Source organism: Onychostoma macrolepis, chromosome 05, assembly GCF_012432095.1.
Source record: "Onychostoma macrolepis isolate SWU-2019 chromosome 05, ASM1243209v1, whole genome shotgun sequence".
NCBI lineage: Eukaryota > Metazoa > Chordata > Actinopteri > Cypriniformes > Cyprinidae > Onychostoma > Onychostoma macrolepis.
In genome coordinates this window covers 24,703,997-24,726,061 of record NC_081159.1, presented here as the reverse complement: position 1 = coordinate 24,726,061, position 22,065 = coordinate 24,703,997, and the positions used below count along the sequence as shown (strand labels likewise).

At 37.5% G+C, this 22,065-nt stretch overlaps 1 protein-coding gene and 1 long non-coding RNA gene across 6 annotated transcripts in view; one reads left to right on the top strand and one right to left on the bottom strand.

Moving 5' to 3' along the window:
- npas2 (neuronal PAS domain protein 2) overlaps nucleotides 1-22,065 on the top strand; it is a 67,172-nt gene that overhangs the window by 4,751 nt on the left and 40,356 nt on the right. The window contains exon 1 of one of the 5 annotated variants that reach the window (XM_058775791.1): nucleotides 21,319-21,768. The exons of the other annotated variants lie outside the window; for them this stretch is intronic. The gene's annotated coding sequence lies outside the window, so the exon portion shown is untranslated. Of the gene's footprint in view, nucleotides 1-21,318; nucleotides 21,769-22,065 lie in introns of those variants that run through there. 5 annotated transcript variants of the gene reach the window in all.
- LOC131540673 (uncharacterized) lies at nucleotides 5,030-22,056 on the bottom strand. The gene is made up of 3 exons (XR_009271331.1): nucleotides 21,934-22,056; nucleotides 11,601-11,758; nucleotides 5,030-11,512 (listed from the first exon to the last, which is right to left on the bottom strand). It is a non-coding gene; the product is annotated as an uncharacterized LOC131540673 (long non-coding RNA).

The following is a 22,065-nucleotide window of genomic DNA, read 5'->3' as shown; positions in this document are numbered from 1 at the left end:
TAATTTTGGCTATTGCTACAAATATACCAGTGCAACTTATGACTGGTTTTGTGACTGATTTATATATGAATATATATATCAAATGCTGCTTTTTTAAAAATGTTATCAGGCATTAGGGCACCTTACTGCGCCTTACGAAGTCCCAGACCAGCGTACCTGTGCTAAGTGCTGTTTCTGTTTATGACACATCTTAAGAAACCCAAATGACTTGATGCTTAAGCCACATTTTTACTGTCTGCAAACTTTGGATGTGACTGACCGATTCCTGTAGTTCTGGGTTTCCCAGACTAGTGTTCTTGAACCCCTGGGGGCTTTGGAGTTGATGAAAAGCTACTAATTAAATCATAAAAATTAAAATAAGTAACACTTTTAAAGAAAACATTCCAAATAGAACACTTACTAAAAATATTAAATATTTTATTTACTTGCATGTCATGTGGCCAGTAACCATGATGACCAGACGCCATGGTTTAAAGTATGAAATATTAATTAAAATCTCAGGAACTACTTAAAGACATCTGGAACAGTGTGTATAGCTTTAAATAAAAACATCATGACAAGTGTATGTAAATTTAATGGACAACGATCTCAATTTGCCCCCTAGTGGCAGTTGTGACGAACTTTCAATTTGTGAAGCCTCTCTGTCTGTATGAGGCGGCTTTATAGTTAGACTGTAAACCTATAAAACTGGACTCTGAAACTCAAAGACGTCAAGAATTTTTTCTAATGCAGTGAAGGTCTTTGATCTGAGGTGACAGACTATACCAAGAGTCAAAGGTCAGATTGTTGGTACTGACATAAATAAAACCACTGTCTTGAATGTTGTTGTAATTCAAATTTGATTGCTATAATTATAGTTATAGTTTTTTTTTTTTTTTTTTTGGTACTAATAGCAGTAAAGTAGTAATAGCAGTAAAAAAGTAGATATAGCTTGCAGTATAGCAATACATGTAAACTATTATAGTTGCCCACCCTTGTACATTTCTTAAACTCATGCCCACTGTCTCTCCTTGCCCTGAGGTCTTTCAGGTGGTTGTATAAGTTTGGCAGATCAATGCAGTGTGAATGATTTCTTCTCAAGGTTGTGAAACACAGTTTGAGGGCAGCACTGTACTTTTTGGATTAAAAAAAAAAAAATGTATTTAAGGGATTTTACTACTGTCTTCTCAAAGCTTCTTACTGGTGACCACAATACATTTAAACACTGGACATTACTTTTATTACATATCAGGGCTGTCAAAATGGCTGAAAAACTAAATTCGAATTTTGTACTTAAATATGATGAATTATATTCGAATTTAAAAGGCATAATTTCAGTTAGGGGGAAAAAAGCTTTTGGCTTCTCTCCTGAGGCCACAAGAGGGCGCATCGAGCAAAATATTACTAATCCACGGTTCTTCAAAGCATAAAATAACACGACTATCTTTGAAAAATGACAAAAATAATGTTTAACCTTATATAATTAAGTTGCTTAAACAATTAGAAACAAAACAGCATCATGTATACAAGTTTAATACAAAGCACGGAAAACCAATCACAAAGAGTAACGTTACTTTTTTTAAATTTAAAAACACCAGATGCAGTGGAATGCGGAGAGACCCGTCCTGCCAAAAAGCATTAAAATGCAATGATACCTACCTAAAACGTCAACAATAAAAACAGCTAGCTAATTTAACTGATTACCTTAAAAGTCCATTGATATCGCCATTATTTAATACTGCTATTAATACTTTCTCCGACAAGCGGAAGCGATGAGACCTGTTTTCCGGGTTTGGTCAGGTGACGTTCGACATATACCCTATTAGAGTCAGACTAATCAATTCCTACATTCATGCTTAAATTAGATACACTTTGAGGCATTACTTACACTTCCTGTCTTTCTTTGATATTGCTCTCTTTTACATTCTCTAACTCACTCTTCCCCATTAGTAGACGCTAACCTTTGTCAAGAGGCAGACAGGAGACCCTGAGCAGGCCCAGATGAAAGATACAGACTTTTTACACATTTTTGTGCCATTCTGAGGGAAATATATGCTGAATACTGCAGAATTAAACATGGATTATTGTTAGCAAATTTAATTGCATATTTCAGTATAATATGCAGGAGATGGAGTGTGTGTAGAACTTGGTGGTGAGGCAGACTATACAAATATCATCTTGCCCATTTCAATTTTCTGATTTCTTATACTGTTAACACAGTAAATAATAAAGTAAACTCAGTAATTTAACAAAAACTACATATAGTAAAATAATAAACAAAGCTGTTCTCTCTGATAAGCCTCTCAGTCCTTATCTGCCTGTTCACATATAGTTTGCCTACTCTGAAGCATATTAACTTCACAAACAGACTGCAAACAAAACAAAAATCCACAATTAGCAGACAGACCATGTTATTACAGATTTAATATGAAGCTGCCTAATACTTGGCAGTGTGTCTTTAGATATCTGTTAGTTGGATTTTTCCTTGTAGCTTCTGTAAACAGCCGTTTCAGGGCTTATTTACCAGCTAAATGATGCAAAGTCTGATTGAGAGATTTGATAAGAAATAATGAATTAAATCTACAGTGGCTAGTGATTTATATTTGTGATGCATTTTTTGAGGATTCTTTGAATAAAACATTCATAAGAACAGCATTTAGTTGAAAAATAATCTTTTGTAACCTTATAAATTTACACTTAGTCTAAAACTCTTCGAATTTAGCCATTGCTATAGAGATGATCACACCTCTTGGTGTAATAAATGAGATATGAGGGTTAAAAGCTGGTGCTGAATGCCAACAACCACCCCCAGTCATGATTATAAATTCTAAGAAAGCTCATTGATAAAGTACTCTGCTGCAAGGCCAGAATCATGCTAAGAATATCTCCGTTGTGCCTCATTAGTTTCGGTATGCTTTGTTATTTGCAGTGATCATATCAAAGTGTCAGCCCAGAGCAGGATGTGTCACGGACTTGGGATTAGGTCACTGCTACCACTATCAGCCATGTTTGTATTTTGCAATACACTCTTAAAAATAAAGGTGCTTCACGATGCCATAGAAGAACCTTTTTGTCTAAATGGTTCCATAAAGAATCTTTAACATCTGAAGAACCTTTGTTTCACAAAAGGTTCTTTGTGGTGAAAGAAGGTTCTTCAGATTATAAAAAGGTAAGAAAGAGATTGTTGTTTAAAGAACCTTTGACTGAATGGTTGTTCTATGGCATCGCTTGAACAACCTTTTGAAGCACCTTTTATTTTTGAGTATACTCACTGACTCTTGGTCATGCTTGTTTTTAACATTAAGTCACATTTGTACAGGGGTGTTTATTTATCTAGATGTGCTTACTTGTGTATTGTTTAACTTTTATCAGCATTCTGCACTGGAATCACTGCATGAAATTGGCAACTCAATATAAACGAATGACTTCATGTCGCTTTACTGTGTTTGAATGTTATTTTTGTGTATGTAGAGTTTATAGCTCTGCCCAGTGTCAGCGTCACAGAAAAAAGAGGGACAGGTGAGGCACTCAATGGAAATTCATCGTGATTATCATGTGAGCATTGCACCCAGCAAATTTATTTAGCCATGAGCCGCATGTGCCAGAGAACTCTCTGGAAAGACATTCAAGGTTTAAAATGATTCATGGACCATTTGTAAAAGTCACTGGCTTTTTAACTCGCAGGTTTTAAGCAAACCATAAACAGTTCGAAATGTGCTTTCTGCAGCATGCAAAAATTAAAAAGTCCTAGGTTCAAGATGAAGAGGTTGTATATGCATTGTAATGCAGTTACACAGAAACGGTTGGGATAATTTACTCTGTCTGAAGCTGTAGAATTTCTACATACAGTAACATGAAAAACTGATGTCAGTGATGCAAGATTTACAGTAATACTGAAATGAAGACAATTTCAGTCTGCTCCTCGCACAAGGCTGTTATATGGCTTTAGAGAGGCGCTGAGATATAGTGAACAAGTCAAATAGACTAAAATAGCTGTTTTCTATTTGAATACATTTTAAACTTGTATTTATTCCTGTAATGGGGAAGCTGAATTTTCAGCATCCGTTACTTCAGAAATCCTCTCAGAAACGATTCTAATAAAACATTTTTATATTGCTGATTTGTTGATTTAAGTAACATTTTGGTGGAAATCATTGAACGTTTTCAGGATATTCTCTGATTAATATAAGGTTCAGTAGAACAGCATTTATCTGAAATGGAAATCTTTTGTAACATTATAAATGTCTGTACTGTTACTTTTGATCAATTTAATTGCTGAATAAAACAAAAAATCTTACTGACCCCTAACTTCTGAATGGTAGAATATGGTTCTTTTTCATCCTTGATTTTGCTTTCTTTGAATGAAAAAGAGCAGTGTAAAAATTCTGCCTAACATCTCTCTTTATGTTTGATGGTGAAAACCATGTCAGATTGGTTTGAGGGGAGTAAACGAGGACCCCTCAGAGCACTTGTGACCGGCTGTAGATGGTGTTGGGGCAGATAAGTCTCTCTGAGTACAGATTTAATGGCCGTAGAAGGTCTCGCGGGGCAGGGGCAGCTGTATTGTGACTTCATGATTACGTTAAGCGAGTGGAAGTATGCTGCACATGACTGTAGAGAGAATGTCTGGTATTCATGTCGCTCTCTGTAACCTTCTAATGGTGACATACGCAATGTTCAGCGCACGATTATATAACCGCGCATACAGACGTCATTCTCTGCTCAAATGCCTCCCCCCCCCCCATCCCTCCTCCTCTCTCCTTTAAGTACTCTCTTTCTGTTTTTTTCCCCTCTAGGTCTCTTTCTCACCCCCACCCCCACCCTGCCTATGTTTTTCTGCTTTTTATGTAATGTGCCTATGGGCGCATGATTAAGGGACATAATCATTCTCCCTCTGTTTTTCTCTCTTTTTTAAGTACAAGTGTGTGTGTTTTGCTGTGTGCAAGTGTGGGTTTGTTTGAGCACGTTGTCTCAGAGATACATTTTGTAAACCTTGATATAAAGCATTGCCCTATGAGAAATCATCAGAGTCATGCAGTGTAAGGCCGGATGGAGGCACACAGGAAGTCTAAAGGGGTCATATCATGAGGAGTCAAATGTTCCTTGATGTTGTGAGCATAGGCGGAGCGTGTATCCACCTTTTTCCTACGCCCCTTGACGCTTTGTTCAAATTATGGGAGTAATTTCCGTTTACACTGTAAACAATCAGCAAAAGGTTCACTCTGTGAATGCAATAATAAGCATTCTCAAAATCTGGGTACAATGAGGTGACATTTTACTCACCCTTCAACCATTGATCATTAAAAGGAAATTTAGGAAGTGTAAAAGCATTGTCAAGTTACTTCCAGCACACCATGAATTCCTAAAGATCCTCCTAATATCCTCAGCAATATTACAGATGTGTTAAATATCATTATAGTAATATGTATATATTTCATAAGTTACATTTAACAGCATCTGTGTGAAAACAAACCTGGAAAGAGACATGAGGATTTGGGAAGAAAAATTAAAGTTTCTTAGTGCATTCCAGGGAATTATTCATAGTTAATATCTTAAATTAAATTGGGAGAGCAGGCCAAAATGCACAGCATATGTTGTCTTCATTTACTTACAGCGGAATACAAAGGAAACATGAAAATAATCAGGAGGAAATTAATGTAGTGGGCTGAAAAGAGCTATTCTGTGGATATTGTTGTTATATCACTTCACATATACCAAATGTAACATTATTCTCCTGACTTCTGAAAATAGAAAATGAATGAAAATTTATAGCCCATTCAGTGAAAATGACGTATAAGGATTATTTGTAGCGCTATTTTATGATTTGAAATGATTTGTTGCAGTCTTTTTGAGTGTAACTTCCCCAAACCGGAAGTGCCTCCAATAATTTAAAATGCAGTAAGCTTGTTAGGAAAAATGTGGATAAGGTGGCTCGGAAATTAACGGGCGCTTGGGACAAAATGCCGCTGCATATTCAATTAATCAAATATGGCTGTCGCAAATCAAATTAAAATAAAATGCAAAGTGTTGATTGCAGCATTACGTTTAGCATTTTTATAGCATTGTGCATTACAGCCGATCACACATGACTTCTTTGAGTTTATGAATGCAACCGCCAATCAGAAGTGTTCAGATGGGTGAAAACTTGACGATGAAATGCTTTGATCAGTGCGTGCACTTGCTCACTGAATTCTGCACTCTCACGAATTCTCTCATCATAAACAACAAAGTGCAGATGTACGTATGATGTAGGTAAGAGATCCGTTCATCAAACAGTGTATAGACGGCTTCACCGATTATAACGAATGTTTTACTTTATTTTTGAGAGTGCTGCTTAAACTTGTGCTAGACTGATGTCTACTGTTCTTTGGTAAATGTTCTTTGCTTGCGTTCTCTGTATAATTTTTGCTTTTTAAATAACCGTGAAAGCGTTACAATTAGTAATTTACAATATTTTAATTAAATTATGATAGTTAAATACTAATGCTGTCATATTAAAAAATGTCTTATGACATCACCTGTAATGAAAGTGGCGTGACAACGGAGTGGGTATCCACTTGCAAGCTTTATTAATGGAGAGCGTGGTCAAAACAGGCAGGGTCCAGAAACAGCAAACCAGAGGCAGAAGAGTAATCCACAAACAGGCAATGATCAGGACAGGCATCAAACAATCAGAAACAAGGAAACAATCCAGGGTGAAAACACAGGCAGGGCAAAACTATGAAACTTGGAAACATTCAATCACTGTGTGTGTGCTATTCTTATAGTGGGAGACTGATGAGGTAATGAGAGACAGGTGATTGCAATTGATGTGTCTAGGCAAAGGATTATGGAAAATGGAGACTGAGGGGAATGGTAAAGGGTACAGGCAGACCTCGTGGGCACTCCAGCTAGAGATCGTGACATTACCCATATCTGGTAGGCTACTTGCCTAAAAAGACAGGTTTACTAACATTAGACTTTTAGCCTTACCCTTCAGTTGGTTCTGGCTTCACCTATGGTTGTGAGATAAAAATGAGCTTCATCTTTCGGAGTTCTTCTTTAGATCAAAAGAAACATTTACTGAAATGAAGCTGACTAAAATTTTTTTTTTTTTTTTTTTTCTTCTCAGGGTTATAGATATGGGTGGATGTTGTCATGAAAACTAAAAAAAAAAACCTTTAATAGAATTATAAGTGGAAAAATGTAATCATAAATGCATGACCCCTTTAAATAGACTGATCTCCAGCTATGATTAAGTGTTGTCTGATTACATTTGTTAAAGCACTTACTACAGTCGACTGAGGAAAAAAAAAAAAAAAAAATATATATATATATATATGTATGTGAAAATATGCTGTGTGAGTGTGTACATGCACAGATGAGTGTTTCAGGTTAAGACCTCTTTTAATCCGTGAATATTTCTCTCTTTGTCTTGAGTGGGGTCTTCTTTCTGTGTAAGCATGAGTGGTTATTTATCCAGGTTTCTAGGTTAGTCCTATTCTTACCACTGCTTAGAACACCAGAGTCTGTTCAGGTTAAAACTATTCCTGTCCAGGATTAATTCCATTACAGTTCATCTGTTTGGCGGGTGTTGGTTGTGTAGCAGTTGAGGATTTGGGCTTTTTTTTTTTTTTCGTATGTTCATTTTTATGGCTGAATCATGAAAAATCATGCACCATCACCAGTGTATCCTTAAGCAAAACACGGAAGATTATAGTTTTGTAATGCATCTATTCTCATTTGCATTAAATGAATCTCATGCAGTGCTGTAGATTCATTCAAAATCTGTTAAAATGTGCCATATATTTAGGGCAGTTATATCGCAAAATAAAACCAGACAGAGAGATCAGGGCCAGCATGTATTTATTATAATAAATAAATGTATCATTCTTATAAAAAAATGTACTATGTTAATTAAATGAAAAAAGCTAACACAGCTATGTATGTAATTGACAAAATCAAAAATTTGAGCTGGGGAAGTTTCTGAAATTTGTTTGATTTGACATGGAAAGACCCATGTGTTTTTATAGACTTGTTCCACCAGTTTGAAGTGGCATATTATTCCTTCAAAAGATATGTAAAGAGATCCAAAAGATATGTATTATTTGTAATAGAAATCATAGTCATGCCACATGACATTTTAAGGTAATGGCCAATTAATAAAAACATTTAAAAAAAAAAAAAAATTAATCTGACCTACTGTTTTTTTTAATTAATATGTGCATATTCCAAATGTTTGAATAATTACTTGTGTATATATGCCTTACAAATGGCCATTACTTGTCAAAAGATGCTGTCGAGCTGGCTGAAATGAGGCTGAGACATAAAATGTTGATTTGAGCAGAATGGCACGTGGCATCTACATCTCACTACGAGGCTAGAAAAGGTGCATGTTGGTCATGAGGTGCAAGCCTCACTATACCAGAGGAGGATCGCATGAGCCAGTTGGAGAAGATGGAGCAGCAAGGTACACAAAATGGAAACAAGTGTCTGACCGGAAGAACGTGTCAGGGAGCGGACATTCAAGAAATGAAAGGACCGGGGTGGCAACATGCTCAGGTTCTGAAGGTGATAGCTGAAGCCAGTATCTAGTGTGAGGACCATCCGTTTCATCCGACCAATAGAGAAGCCACAACCGCCGCTGAAAAGCAGGCAGCTGAAGGTGGATCTCAGGAGGCGAGTCATATAGAAAACAGTAGTTTTGATGCAGATGTAGTTCAAAGGAGTAAAGCTGTCCTGTAAGGGAGGGTGGCATACAAGAAGCCATTAAACAAACAGCACCATGTGAAACCATGCCTGGAGTTACCAAAAAGCAAAATCGTGATTCGTGACCTAGATGCAAAATGAGAAAATATTTTGTGGTCAGATGAGACCACGTCTTTCAAAGAACCATTTTCTCATGTATTTGATGTATACCAATGTGATGTCATATGAGGTATACCCTACCTACCGTGAAGGATAGAATAGTGGCTGGTAATCTGAAAGAATAATCAATGGGTGGTGCGAAATACATGGAAGTACAGGTGAACCATATGGCTGCAAAACTGAGCTCTGAAGGAAGTTTCGGTTGTGGTTTGAAAAGTGTCATTCACCCTATGAATGATTTTTGTCTGCTGGAAAGATGCCAATTTTTGAATTTTTGCTGGCTTACCACGTAATAATAATAAACTATTCTTTACATATTGTTTTTCTTTACAAACAGAACATTTGAAACAAGTTGAAATTTCTACAACCATAATGTAACTCGATTTTGCTGTAAAAAGATGGCAACTGCTGCAAAACATCGCTGACTATGGTTTTTCTTACTGGTGCTTCCAAGACTATCAAAGACCATTTTGCCAATTTGACAAAATCTAATTTTTATATTAATCTTGGCATCATTTCCATTTAAACAGAATTTACAAAATGTATGTTAAAAAATTATGTAGAACATAATTCATTAAAAAAGGTAAAAAAAATGCATTGAAAGGATTCATTTGAATCGATTTATTTTTTTTAAATGATAATAAAAAAAAATTAAAAGAATGTCAATGAACATCATATAATCAAAAGAATGTCAAATGGTGCTTTGAAATTAAACCATCACAGAGATCAAAATTAAGTAACACTCAGTTTTCCAGTAGTATTTCGAGCTGTGTGTGTTAGGGCTGGTTGTGCGTGCAGTGATGCATTATGGGATATCTGACAGTTTGTTCTCCCAATCAGTGTTCAGTAAGCTTGGGTGTGGCTCCAGTGGTTGAGATTCAGATCTGGACTTTGATTTTGTGGTTTGTTGAACTGACTATTAGCTAATATTAGCTGACATATATTCGTTTTTCCAATGTGACGTTGTCCAGGATTTCTATTTCCGAGTAGCCCTATACAAATGTTTGGATGCACAAAAGTTGAGAGGGGGAATTAATGTTTGTGGCTGTAATTTTCAGTTTAATATTGCACTGTCCAGCTCATAACCAACGATGCCATATTAGCTCATGACTCACTTTGACTGTTTTGTCTTGTTTGTTTTCCTGTTTGCTAAAAGGCCAGGAAGAGCCGTAGGCCCTTTGTGTCAGTTTACAGATATTCCAGAAATTAAACGGGTAAACAGACGTCACTTCGGCTATACTGATGTGGAATCAGTGATGTCATGCTGATGTCATAGATAATGTTCTCAATACAAGTCTTTGTTGCTGTTATGCAAAACATTAATTATCCAAGAGCCTTCAGTATATGTGTGTGACGTTTGAGTTTGCTTGTAACTGTGCCAGCATAAATAACCAGTATTTCGGCTCTTGTTGCAGTTACAATCTTTCTCTCTGTGTTGATCGCTCAGTTTGCCTCTCTCACTGTCTCCCCCTCTCTTTCTCTTTGCGTTTCGCAGGACTGTGGGGATTGTTTGAGTGGTTAATATTAATGAAATCTAATGAAAGTTTTGAATATACAAGTAAATTATTTATGCTACGTTGGAGCTCACAGGAGAGATTGATGGTTCTTTAATTATAGACTAATGAGAGGAAACCACAACAGTCATTACACTAAAAACATCGGAGCAGTAGCCAAAAGGCCTTTTAAATACAAAATATAAGTTTGATAAATTAATGCAGCCTGTATCATATCAAATATTAAGATGTTTTGGTAGGTTATTAAATGGACGATTCGAAAGAAGAGCAATGTTTGTAGTTTTGGATGCGGAACAGGTTGAAATATGAATTTATTATAAAAGTAAAACTGCAAACAGCTGCATTGACTGCCTGACCTGTAGCTGTAAGTGTCTGGTTAAGGCTAGCAGGGATATGTATGGCGCTACTGGGTATGCGCACATCAATACAGCGTAATTTTTTTTGTCACACCGTACGCCAATAATTACTATTTATTTCATTATTGTAAGGGGTAGGGTTGGGGTAGGTGTAGGCTACACTGTAAGCCCGTACAAGTTGATTGAACCTAAAAAGTTAATGGAAACTCGTTGCCCTAAAAAAGTTGATTTTGTCTTGTTGAACAAACAAGACATTGCAAGTTCTTTACATTGGAAAGTGTTAGTTTATCTGTTACAATAACTAAAATTTACCAGTTAAAGCAACTCAAAACATTAAATTGCACTAAATTTAACTTTTAGTAGACCAAATTGCATTTTTAATTAGTTTAATTTGACTGATTTCTCTGCCGATTTATTATTCTCTAAGTTACAGCTGCACAATAAACGAGGACAAAAATACAAATAACAAGGCTTTTGTTTTAGAATTCAGTTTATTTTAATTCATTTTACTAAATCCATTTAACAAATTTCAGGTAACTTTAGGCATGTAGAGATTTTATCTAATAAAACAAAGAGAAAATGTATGTGTTTAAAGTATTGCTCATAAATCAATGAGCTGCAAGGCATAAGTAAATCCAAAAACAAGAACAAATGGCCTGAGGGAGGTTCTCTAAACCGTCCTTCCCAAGATTACCCTCTGAGACGATTCCTTACAGGGGCTAGATGGAGGAGAAAGGCAGGGGATGCTGTGCAACATCTTCGCTTTCGCGTATTCCATCTGGAACGTTTTTGGTGTGACTCCTCATCATCAGAAGCCTGGACAACAAATTTTTAGCTAAAAACTATGTTATGACCCCTTTAGTTTACATCATTTATAACAGAAAGAAAAATCAACAATACTTACAAAGCATGCTTTGAAGAACTTCATTTTTGCCCCGATTTGATTTGCATACGTTTGTTGTGTTCTGAACAACATCGGCACTCATGCTTCTCGTTAACTTTGAATAGGTGACATCATGCATTGCAGAACTGAATTGTGAGTCCGTTGAGTCACTGGAGTTGCTTGTGGCAGAAGTAAAAAAATGTTCAACTTTTCAGGTTTCAACGCAGGCGTCAGCCAATCAGATCGCCTTTAGATAAGCCAATCAGATCTGCAAATACCCGAGCGCAGACGCTAGCCAATTGCGTTCATGCAACACTGGAAAAGTAATGTGATTGGTTGTTGTCACAACCATGGTTGCATCAGCTCCAAGTTTTAGATATGCCCTCTGTCAAACGTCAACACTTATGCCCCGTGTGAATGCACCGTTAATGTATGATGGCCAGTTTTTCCTCTGTGACTGTTTACAAAGTCAGTAATTGCATGATAAATCTGCTCAGATTTTAAAAGTCATGTAGTGTATTCACAGTGGGGTCCAAAAGTCCATGTTAAAAAATAAACTGTTGTGTTTTCCTATTTAATTTCAAAATAAACAATCTTTTAGGATTTTGAAAAAAATACAGAAAATTGATATGGGAACTATTTAAATTTGTCATTTTTCATGCAACCTCCTTTACACAGAAAGTCAGAATTATCTCAAATCTTGCATGATAAGGTTTTACACAAATTTCAAATTCAGCTAGTTGTGCTGCATCGAAAAGATGCGAAGTACATACATACACAAACATTCTTGTTGGAATGACTGCATGTGTGTGAAGAATCTTTTAGGCAAGTCGTTCTCAGTGCTGTTTTCTTGTTGAGCTCTCACGTGCACTCGAAAAAAATTGTGGAAAAATAGAAAAGGCACTAATTATCTGTCAGGATACTGTCCGTTAAGTTTATGGACATTTCCTTTAATCCTAAGATTCCTTTATATTTACTCTGTACATCGGGCCCTGTTTTTATAGACTTCATGGAGTGCACATGGAGTCCAAACTGCTTTTGGAAATAATTGTTTCAATACATGTATACATTTTAAACTTGCATTACATAAATTTGTATTTGAAATAATTTCCATTATCCTAAAAAAAACAAATATGATTGTTGTAAATAATTTTTTTTTTTTTTTAGGTTCATCAGGCTATGTTCTGGTCAAGCTCAGGCACTTTAATTAAAAATTGTTAATTTAACAATGGCAAGAAAGGATGGAAATAAAGAGATGGAGCCATTGTTCATTGAGGGATTGAGAGTTTATATTTTTAATATGATTTAAACATGTAAAAAACACATGAAAAAAATAATAGCGCATGGCCTCCTAAGGCTTCCATACAATACTTAATGTAAAGAATGAATTTTGCAATTACAAAAGCATTGTGGTTTTGCTCCAGAATGAAAATAGACTTCATAGCAGAGTCAGACAATCAACCTCTTACCAAAGCCACCCTCCCATTTTCTCTCTCTCTGTCTCTGATGTTGCCCGTATAATTAAGTGATCACTGTTCTGTTTGATATAAAGTAGCTCACTGTTAAATTAAAAACAGGCCATTTTAATTATAGTCTCTCTTCCCTTAATTAGTTTGTGTTTTTCCCTCTAACTCTGTATAATAGACCCCTCACTCTCTCTTTTTCTTTCTGTCTCTCTTTATTCTCTTTTCCGCACAAACACACAAAGGGAGAGGTGGAGCACTGCGTCCTTTTGATGACTCTTGATGGTAAAGTGAGAGTGTGTATACACACACACACACACTCATGAACAGCCTTTTACTTGATCTAATATGTGATGATTAGCTTTTTCATTTAGCTGGGTCAGACCACATTAAGATAATTACAATTATAAAAGAACAATGTTGGTTTACTACAGCAGCATAGGACACACACGTATGTGGATAATTGCAACACACACCATCACACAAGCATAAAAGACCGGAGCCCAGAACAGCCGTATGTTATGATGACAGTGCTCGGGAATAAATAGAAAGATGGATGGATAGACTGAACGATGGTGCTTTTGACGTGTGAATAGATAGAGGAAGAGAGAGCAGCAATTATCTCGGCTCAGAGAGTTAGATGACCTCCTGTGAAATGATCATAGAGTTTAGAGATATATTTCTGGCTGTGGGGTTTTAAACATCTACAAGTCTTTCCTGTCCTCTGAGATTGAAGCAAACTGCTGCTTTACTCCAGCTGACCTACATAATCTTGTGTAAGGCTCAACAAAAGAAGCTGAGAGGTTAAACTCATCCTCGCTCACTGAATTGAACATGAATCAAGCATTTTTGAAATCTTCTGCATGTTATGAATTGCATAGACTTACAATTAATGCTTTAAAAGCAATATATGAAATGTTCCATCCCTCTGTTAAATGACTCACGACGAAATAATTTTGTGTGTGTTTATGTATGTATATGTGTGTGTGTGTATATATATATATATATATATATATATATATATATATACATATATATATATATATATATATATACATACATACATATACATACATACATACACACATACACACATACACACATACACAGTGGGTACGGAAAGTATTCAGACCGCCTTAAATTTTTCACTCTTTGTTATATTGCAGCCATTTGCTAAAATCATTTAAGTTCACTTTTTTCCCTCAATGTACATACAGCACCCCATGTTGACATTTTTGCAGATTTATTAAAAAAGAAAAACTGAAATATCACATGGTCCTAAGTATTCAGACCCTTTGCTCAGTATTTAGTAGAAGCACCCTTTTGATCTAATACAGCCATGAGTCTTTTGGGAAAGATGCAACAAGTTTTTCACACCTGGATTTGGGGATCCTCTGCCATTCCTCCTTGCAGATCCTCTCCAGTTCTGTCAGGTTGGATGGTAAACGTTGGTGGACAGACATTTTTAGGTCTCTCCAGAGATGCTCAATTGGGTTTAAGTCAGGGCTCTAGCTGGGCCATTCAAGAACAGTCACGGAGTTGTTGTGAAGCCACTCCTTCGTTATTTTAGCTGTGTGCTTAGGGTCATTGTCTTGTTGGAAGGTAAACCTTCGCCCAGTCTGAGGTCCTGAGCACTCTGGAGAAGGTTTTCGTCCAGGATATCCCTGTACTTGGCCGCATTTATCTTTCCCTCGATTGCAACCAGTCGTCCTGTCCCTGCAGCTGAAAAACACCCCCACAGCATGATGCTGCCACCACCATGCTTCACTGTTGGGACTGTATTGGACAGGTGATGAGCAGTGCCCGGTTTTCTCCACACATACCACTTAGAATTAAGGCCAAAAAGTTGAATCTTATTCAGGTGTTTTTTAGCAAACTCCATGCAGGCTTTCATGTGTCTTGCACTGAGGAGAGGCTTCCGTCGGGCCACTCTGCCATAAAGCCCCGACTGGTGGAGGGCTGCAGTGATGGTTGACTTTCTACAACTTTCTCCCATCTCCCGACTGCATCTCTGGAGCTCAGCCACAGTGATCTTTGGGTTCTTCTTTACCTCTCTCACCAAGGCTCTTCTCCCCCGATAGCTCAGTTTGGCCGAACGGCCAGCTCTAGGAAGGGTTCTGGTCGTCCCAAACGTCTTCCATGTAAGGATTATGGAGGCCACTGTGCTCTTAGGAACCTTAAGTGCAGCAGAAATTTTTTTGTAACCTTGGCCAGATCTGTGCCTTGCCACAATTGACCTATCGGTAAGCCCCGCCCCCCTTAGTTACTGTTGCTCCCTCGGACAAACAAACGGAGTTGCTCACTGTCTTACAATGACAGCTACAGTGTGAAAACCATGTCCCACGATGTTTTTGCACAATTTTGGACACCGAAGGCCACCAAATGGGAATTAAATATTCCATGGAGGGATTTATAAAATATTTTAAAATAAATAACGTTACGGTGGGTAACTCGAAGCAAGGGTTTACAGATCACAATGTAAGCGGGAGAAGTGTCATATTACGGTCAGTCATCACGATCGGATGACAACATGCAGGATCAACAGTTCATGTATGGCAGGGTACGATTAAATTAATGCACATTTAATCAGTTTAATATGGAGAGGCACTGAAATGTAGACCTTCGTTTGTGTTTTCGACCTACACTGTACAAGACGCGAGAACAGTCCGCTATTTAGGTTTGTACATTAGCATGGGCTCACTAACTTTAACGTTAGCTAGTTTTAGCCAGAGATACCTTGCTAAAGCACAAGATAACGTTAACGTTCTGATGAAAATTGTAACTTAATGAGTGTATGACAACCAGAAAATGAACGTTTTTGTCTTCATTTGTATTGGGGTGAATAATTAGGGACATTTTGCTCTGTTTTGTTTGGATTCAGGAAATGTAATTAAATAAATTATATCGCCCATCCTCTCAGGATACATGGAATCAGTGAATCAAGTACCCCAGGCACATCGTTTTTCCATTTTTGAAGCATAAACCCCATAAAACCGATGCAAGCTTCGGAACTTCCAATGTTTCTCTATGGCGCTGAGACCTAAAGATGTCCGAGTTCCGCTCCCCGAGCAACTGATACTCGACTGCCATTGGCTAGTCTGCATTCGAGGAGAGGGGCTTACCGATAGGTCAATTCTGTCTCTGAGCTCTTCAGGCAGTTCCTTTGACCTCATGATTCTCATTTGCTCTGACATGCACTGTGAGCTGTAAGGTCTTGTATAGACAGGTGTGTGGCTTTCCTAATCAAGTCCAATCAGTATAATCAAACACAGCTGGACTCAAATGAAGGTGTAGAACCATATCAAGGATGATCAGAAGAAATGGACAGCACCTGAGTTAAATATATGAGTGTCACAGCAAAGGGTCTGAATACTTAGGACCATGTGATATTTCAGTTTTTCTTTTTTAATAAATCTGCAAAAATGTCAACAATTCAGTGTTTTTCTGTCAATATGGGGTGCTGTGTGTACATTGAGGAAAAAATGAACTTAAATGATGTTAGCAAATGGCTAATATATATAACCCTTATGACTGGTTTTGTGGTTCATGGTCACATATAAAAAGTAGTTACAAAAGTATGAAAACCATATATAGTCATGGATTTGAAATGGTGAAAGAAATTCACGAACTTGATCAGAAGGTTTATTACTTTTAGTATATACCCAATACACTCCAATGCACCTGGACCATCAGTATTTCCATTAGTGGTTCTTTAATGTCCCGTACGAACAACGACAACGTTGCACTTGGAAATGTGGACTGCAGCTTTTTGGGCTGTCAAAATTATGAATTATTAAAATTATCCTGACCAGCCCTCGAAACAACTACACAAAAGTTAAAATGTCAAATAAATTCAGAGATATTAACTACATGAAAAGTAACAATGTATTAAAATAATTTAAATTCATACCAGCTTACTGGTATGACAGTCAAACCGCCAAAACATTTAGTTGCATTTTACATTAATATTTGTGCAGTGCATTGAGAGTTGAAGCGTGCACAGACAATGAGCAGAGATATTATGGATGGTTTGAGATTAGGTATAAACGGAGGTTGGAGCCAGCTCCAAATGGGTTGGGCCTTGTTAATATGCCCTACACTAAACCCAACCCTAAACCTACCCTCCCACTTGGAGCTGTCCCAACCTACTTGTGGCATAAGTTCCTCCCACTTGGAGGTCTCCGGGCTGCAGCGATATATACTTGAATGGTTTTATTCCTTCCGCATGCACTGAAACATAAGCAGTACGTTCACATTCTTCCACCAACTAACGGAATTGTCTGTGTTTTACTGCATGTACAAGAAAAAAACTAATGTTATTCCAGTTTATCCAAATGTTTCCCGTTAATGACAGATCATGTGAACTAAAAGGGAAGCAAAACATTCTGCAGATGATATTTAATGTTTAACTTTCGTGTTCTATACAGGCCATTTCACGTTTATTTCCACGTACCGCCTATATTAAGACTTTTCGGCGATTCGCAGTCTTTAAGTCCATATAATTTGTGCTGTCGTTGATGGGGAAAAAAACTGTTTACTTATAGCAGTATTTGTAAAAGTATAGAAAGACTACAAAGTAACCGCAGTTTATCACAGTGCATATCTGCTTTGGTGGCGCATCTGGTAAAGCGAGTGCACATGTGTGGCAGCGACCCGGGTTCGAATCCAGTCTGCAGTGTTTCCTCCAGCCAATGTTCAATTGTCTGTATTCAATGTTCCACTGATGTTCTCTGAATAATTGAATTGCCTGGTATGTTGGGGGTGTTAGTAAAAGGCAATTTCTTAAGCTGTGCCATTATTTATGAAGGTTAATTTATTGCATTTGAAGCACAAAATAATTGTGTCATTAGCACACTTCAAGTTTACTTGGAATGCCACTGCAATGCATTTTAAAGTCACTAAAAGTAAGGGATAGTATGACCTCAGTTTGTTATTAGGATAAAATTAATGTATGTTCAACACACTTAGTGTATTTGAATTGCAATTGTAATGTCACCAAAATACATTTGAAGTTTATGCTGAATGAATTCTGCATTTCAAAAATTAAATAAGAGTGGATATTTAAAGTGTACTTAAGTATACTTGGAATAGTTCCACTTTAGCGCACAAGTATATTTATTACAACTTTAGTTGAAATTCAGCACTGCTTCTGCACAACTAAAATGCTTTTAGTACAAAATTATTGTTCCAATTTAGCAGACTATACCAATTTACAGTGTGCCACAAATATATTTAGTTATACTAATGTACATACCAATAAATTGTACTTAAGTATACTATTTTTTTCACTAGGGCAGAGCAGATAGTTTTGGCTGAGGTCAAAGTCTAATAACATGTTATTTTTTTTTAACTTTTAACAACATTAACTTGAATGCTGTGTATCAGAGCACTGCCTGGAACTTCAAATGGGACTGGCTTCTATGGTCAGATGAAACTAAAAAAATTAGCTTTTTAGCAGCAAACACTCAAGATGGGTTTGGTGAACATAGGGATAAAAAGTACCCCATGTGTACAATGAAATATACTGATGTATTTTTGATGTTGTGGGCCTATATTTCTGTTGGAGGTCCTGGACAGCTTGTTTAGACACATGGCATCATGAATTATATCAAATACCAACAGATAAAAAATCAATAAGTGACTGACTCTGACTCTGTTAGAAATCTTATAATGGGCCATGTTTGGATCTTCCAACCGTACAATAATCCAAACACAAACCTCAAAAACAACACAAAAATGGGTCACTGAGCACAAAACCAAGCTTCTGCTGGCCATTCCAGTCCTCTGACCTGAACCCTATAGAAAATGAGTGGTGAACTGAAGAGAAGAAGCACCAACATGGAGCTGGTAATCTAAAGGGTCTGGAGTGATTCTGGATGAAGGAATGGTCTCTGATCTCTTGTCAGGTGTTCTCTAACCTCATCAGGCATTATAGGAGAACATTTAGAGCTGTTAAACTGGCAGGGAGTCGAAACCGGGCACAACATCAGCCTTTAAAAACATTCACATTAGCAATTTTGGATGTGTTTGTTCATGTAAAGTGTTTGGACAGTTTAGTATTGTTGGTGAAATTTGTTAATTAAATAACTCTATTCTCACCATAGCATGGATGTGGTGTATATAAATAAAGAAACTGAAAGCTCCCAAGAACTAGTGATTTTGATCAACTTTGTGTGAGAGAGAGATCCAAAGATCAGCAGAAACTGATTCACAGAAATACTGACATTCTCTCATACTTTCACTGTGTATATCTATTTCTATTTTTGCCTTTTTATTAGGATAGGACAGATCGGAACTGACAGGAAGTGGAGTGGGAGAGAGATAGGGGGCAGGATTGGGAAAGGTACTCGATTCGGTATTCAAACACAGGATGCCCGTATAGCAGTATGGAGCTGTATGTTGGCGCACTGCCCACAAGGCTATCGGTGTCGACAGAATGTCAGTATTTCTGATGTTTCTCTTGACGTACGAGTTAGGATGTGATCTGTGGTATCAGGAAGCAGAGGTTTGTAATAGGTTATTATTTAACTGCTGAAATGAATCTGACTGTAACTTGTGTCACTGCTAGACTAAACAAACTACTGTCGGACAAAAACTAGATTTGACCTCAAATTTGGATGATTACCTGTTGCTTAATATAAACCATCAACACGTAAAATTGCTGATCAAATCATAAGCAGAAGGAACAATTGCATATTTGTGTACTGTATGTTTGCTCCTATAAAGGGAGAATCTGATGACTAGATTGTGAATTCCTTACGAACAAATCACTTGACCTTTTATTGGTTTGCCACAGAAACATGTAGGTTGTTTCTGTGGCACACACACACACACACACACACACACCCTTGACATATATCTGCTGTTTGATTCTAATGAGGAAGTTCTTGTTATTATTTCCTGAACCTTCTGAATGTTGTTTGCTCATAAAAGTCACCTATACTGACACAGGAGAATCAATTATTTTGCTGGTCCACTAATAATCTCAGAAACTCTGCTACAAAGCATTAAATTCTCTCTCTCTCCCTTTCTTTCTCTTTCTCAGTTCCTCCCTCGCGCTTGTGCTGGTGTTCCACTGACCCATATTCCTCTGGTAGTTCTTTAAAGCTACAGAGCCACAGTCAGCTTTCAGACCAAAGCAGCACCGACATCAAAAAAACCATCAAGCAAAACACAAAAGAAATTAGAGACAAAAGAAAGAAAGAAGTTTTTTGTTGTTGTTGTTGATCATATTATATACCCAATGACTCATGGCATGATGAATCTAAAACTCCCTCCATTTAAGAATTGTCATCAGACTTTAATTAGACTCCGTTCCGTTTGGTTTTATAATAATTGGCAGAGTTTTGAAGCTACTTTTGCAAGCGCATCATGGCAACTAAAACTATTAATGTATTAAGAATAATGCACAGCAATTACATCTATTTGGTGAGTACAGTAAAAATGCACGGAGCCGGTAAAGCCACGCAGCTGATGTGTTTCAGAGGTTTAGCTGCTCTTCTGCCCAGCGGCTTTATTGGATGGAGAGGCTGATGGAGGATTCTGTGTTTGCCATGGCAACCAATACTGTGTCCTGATACAGGCTTTCCAGCATCACACATTATTTCTGCTTTAGCTGATTAAAAAGATGTTCCGTAAATGTATTCGTTTTTGTGTTGACAGCATGTTTTATCCTATTAGTATGCAGTGCTAGAAAGTTTTAGTGCTTGAAGTGTTAGATTTGATTTGTTGAACATGTATTTATTTGATTAATTCAGTGCAAATTTCTGCCATTTTATTTTATTATAAACATCAGTAAACTGTGCCATATAGCATCGTTATTTCAGCTCCTGACACTGCTGCAACAGACCCAGTTTCACTTTTTGCTGCATCAGTGGAATATGTGAGAAAACTACCTGCAAAATAGAGCAGTATTTTCACGTGTGACTTCAAAAGGTAGCTCTGGGCTCAGCTTCTTGTAAATTTGAGCACCACATACATATATTAAGCCTGGACATATTGCAGTCACTTCTAACAACTGCCATGGTCACTGTTGAACTGTCACATTAATTTTTTCATAGACATTTTGCATTGTGCTGTACGCGCGTGTTCTACTTGAATGTTTTTTCCCTGACTAATTGCTCTTTTGTGATTGTTTTTTTTTTAACTACCTTACAGAATCGCTTTTTCACACAAAGTGCTCTGCATATATCTTTCCAGTCTGAATTTGCAAAAGGCGACCGTCAGCTCCACATAGAGAGACACGGCTGACAGCAGCATTGCATTCACTAAAGCCAAAGCCAAAAGAGCTGATCGCCTATGAAAATGATTTTAAAATGATTGCTGTCGAGCGTTCACGTTCAAGTGCGTTCCTGACATGTGTGTCTTTTCTCTGGCGCGTGTGTGTGTGAGGCCGCGGGCGGTTAGTGCTGTCGTTGGTTGAGTATTGAGCTCCAGTCTGACCTACTTTCGTACTTCGCTTCAGCTCAGCGCTGTTTACAGGCGCTCGTCAGCGGAGGATGTGGACCCGGTAACGAAAACACGTCGCCGAAACGCCGAGTCGCGTGCGCTCCCGTGCCGCTTTTATCCTGGGATTCTTCAGTTAGTGTGCTTTGTACATATTTTGTCCCGTGTCCGACTTCAGAGTGGCTCTTTCGTGGGTTGTTTATGAGCTCACTCGTGGATTCGGTATGAGAGGCGCGGACGAGGGCAAAAGTGAAGTGTGGATCGGTAGTCCTTAACGCACGGTAAGATATTCCCTACGTTATATATTGTAATGCAAACAAGAAAGTAAGACAATAAGTTTTCGGAGAATTTAAAGATGGCTCGTTTATTTCCATTGGATTCTTCGCTTTTTGTGGAATCTAAGTGGAAATCTTAATTTACGGAGTTGTGAATATTAGGATACTGACCTGCGAGGCAAGCGGTGCACGCGGGAATCGCTGGGTTCTGTGATGTTACCGCGCGCTTTCCTGCACCTTAATCTTTTTATCCTGTGCGCGATGGATTGTATAAGCGCACAACCGAACACATTCAGTCCGGTT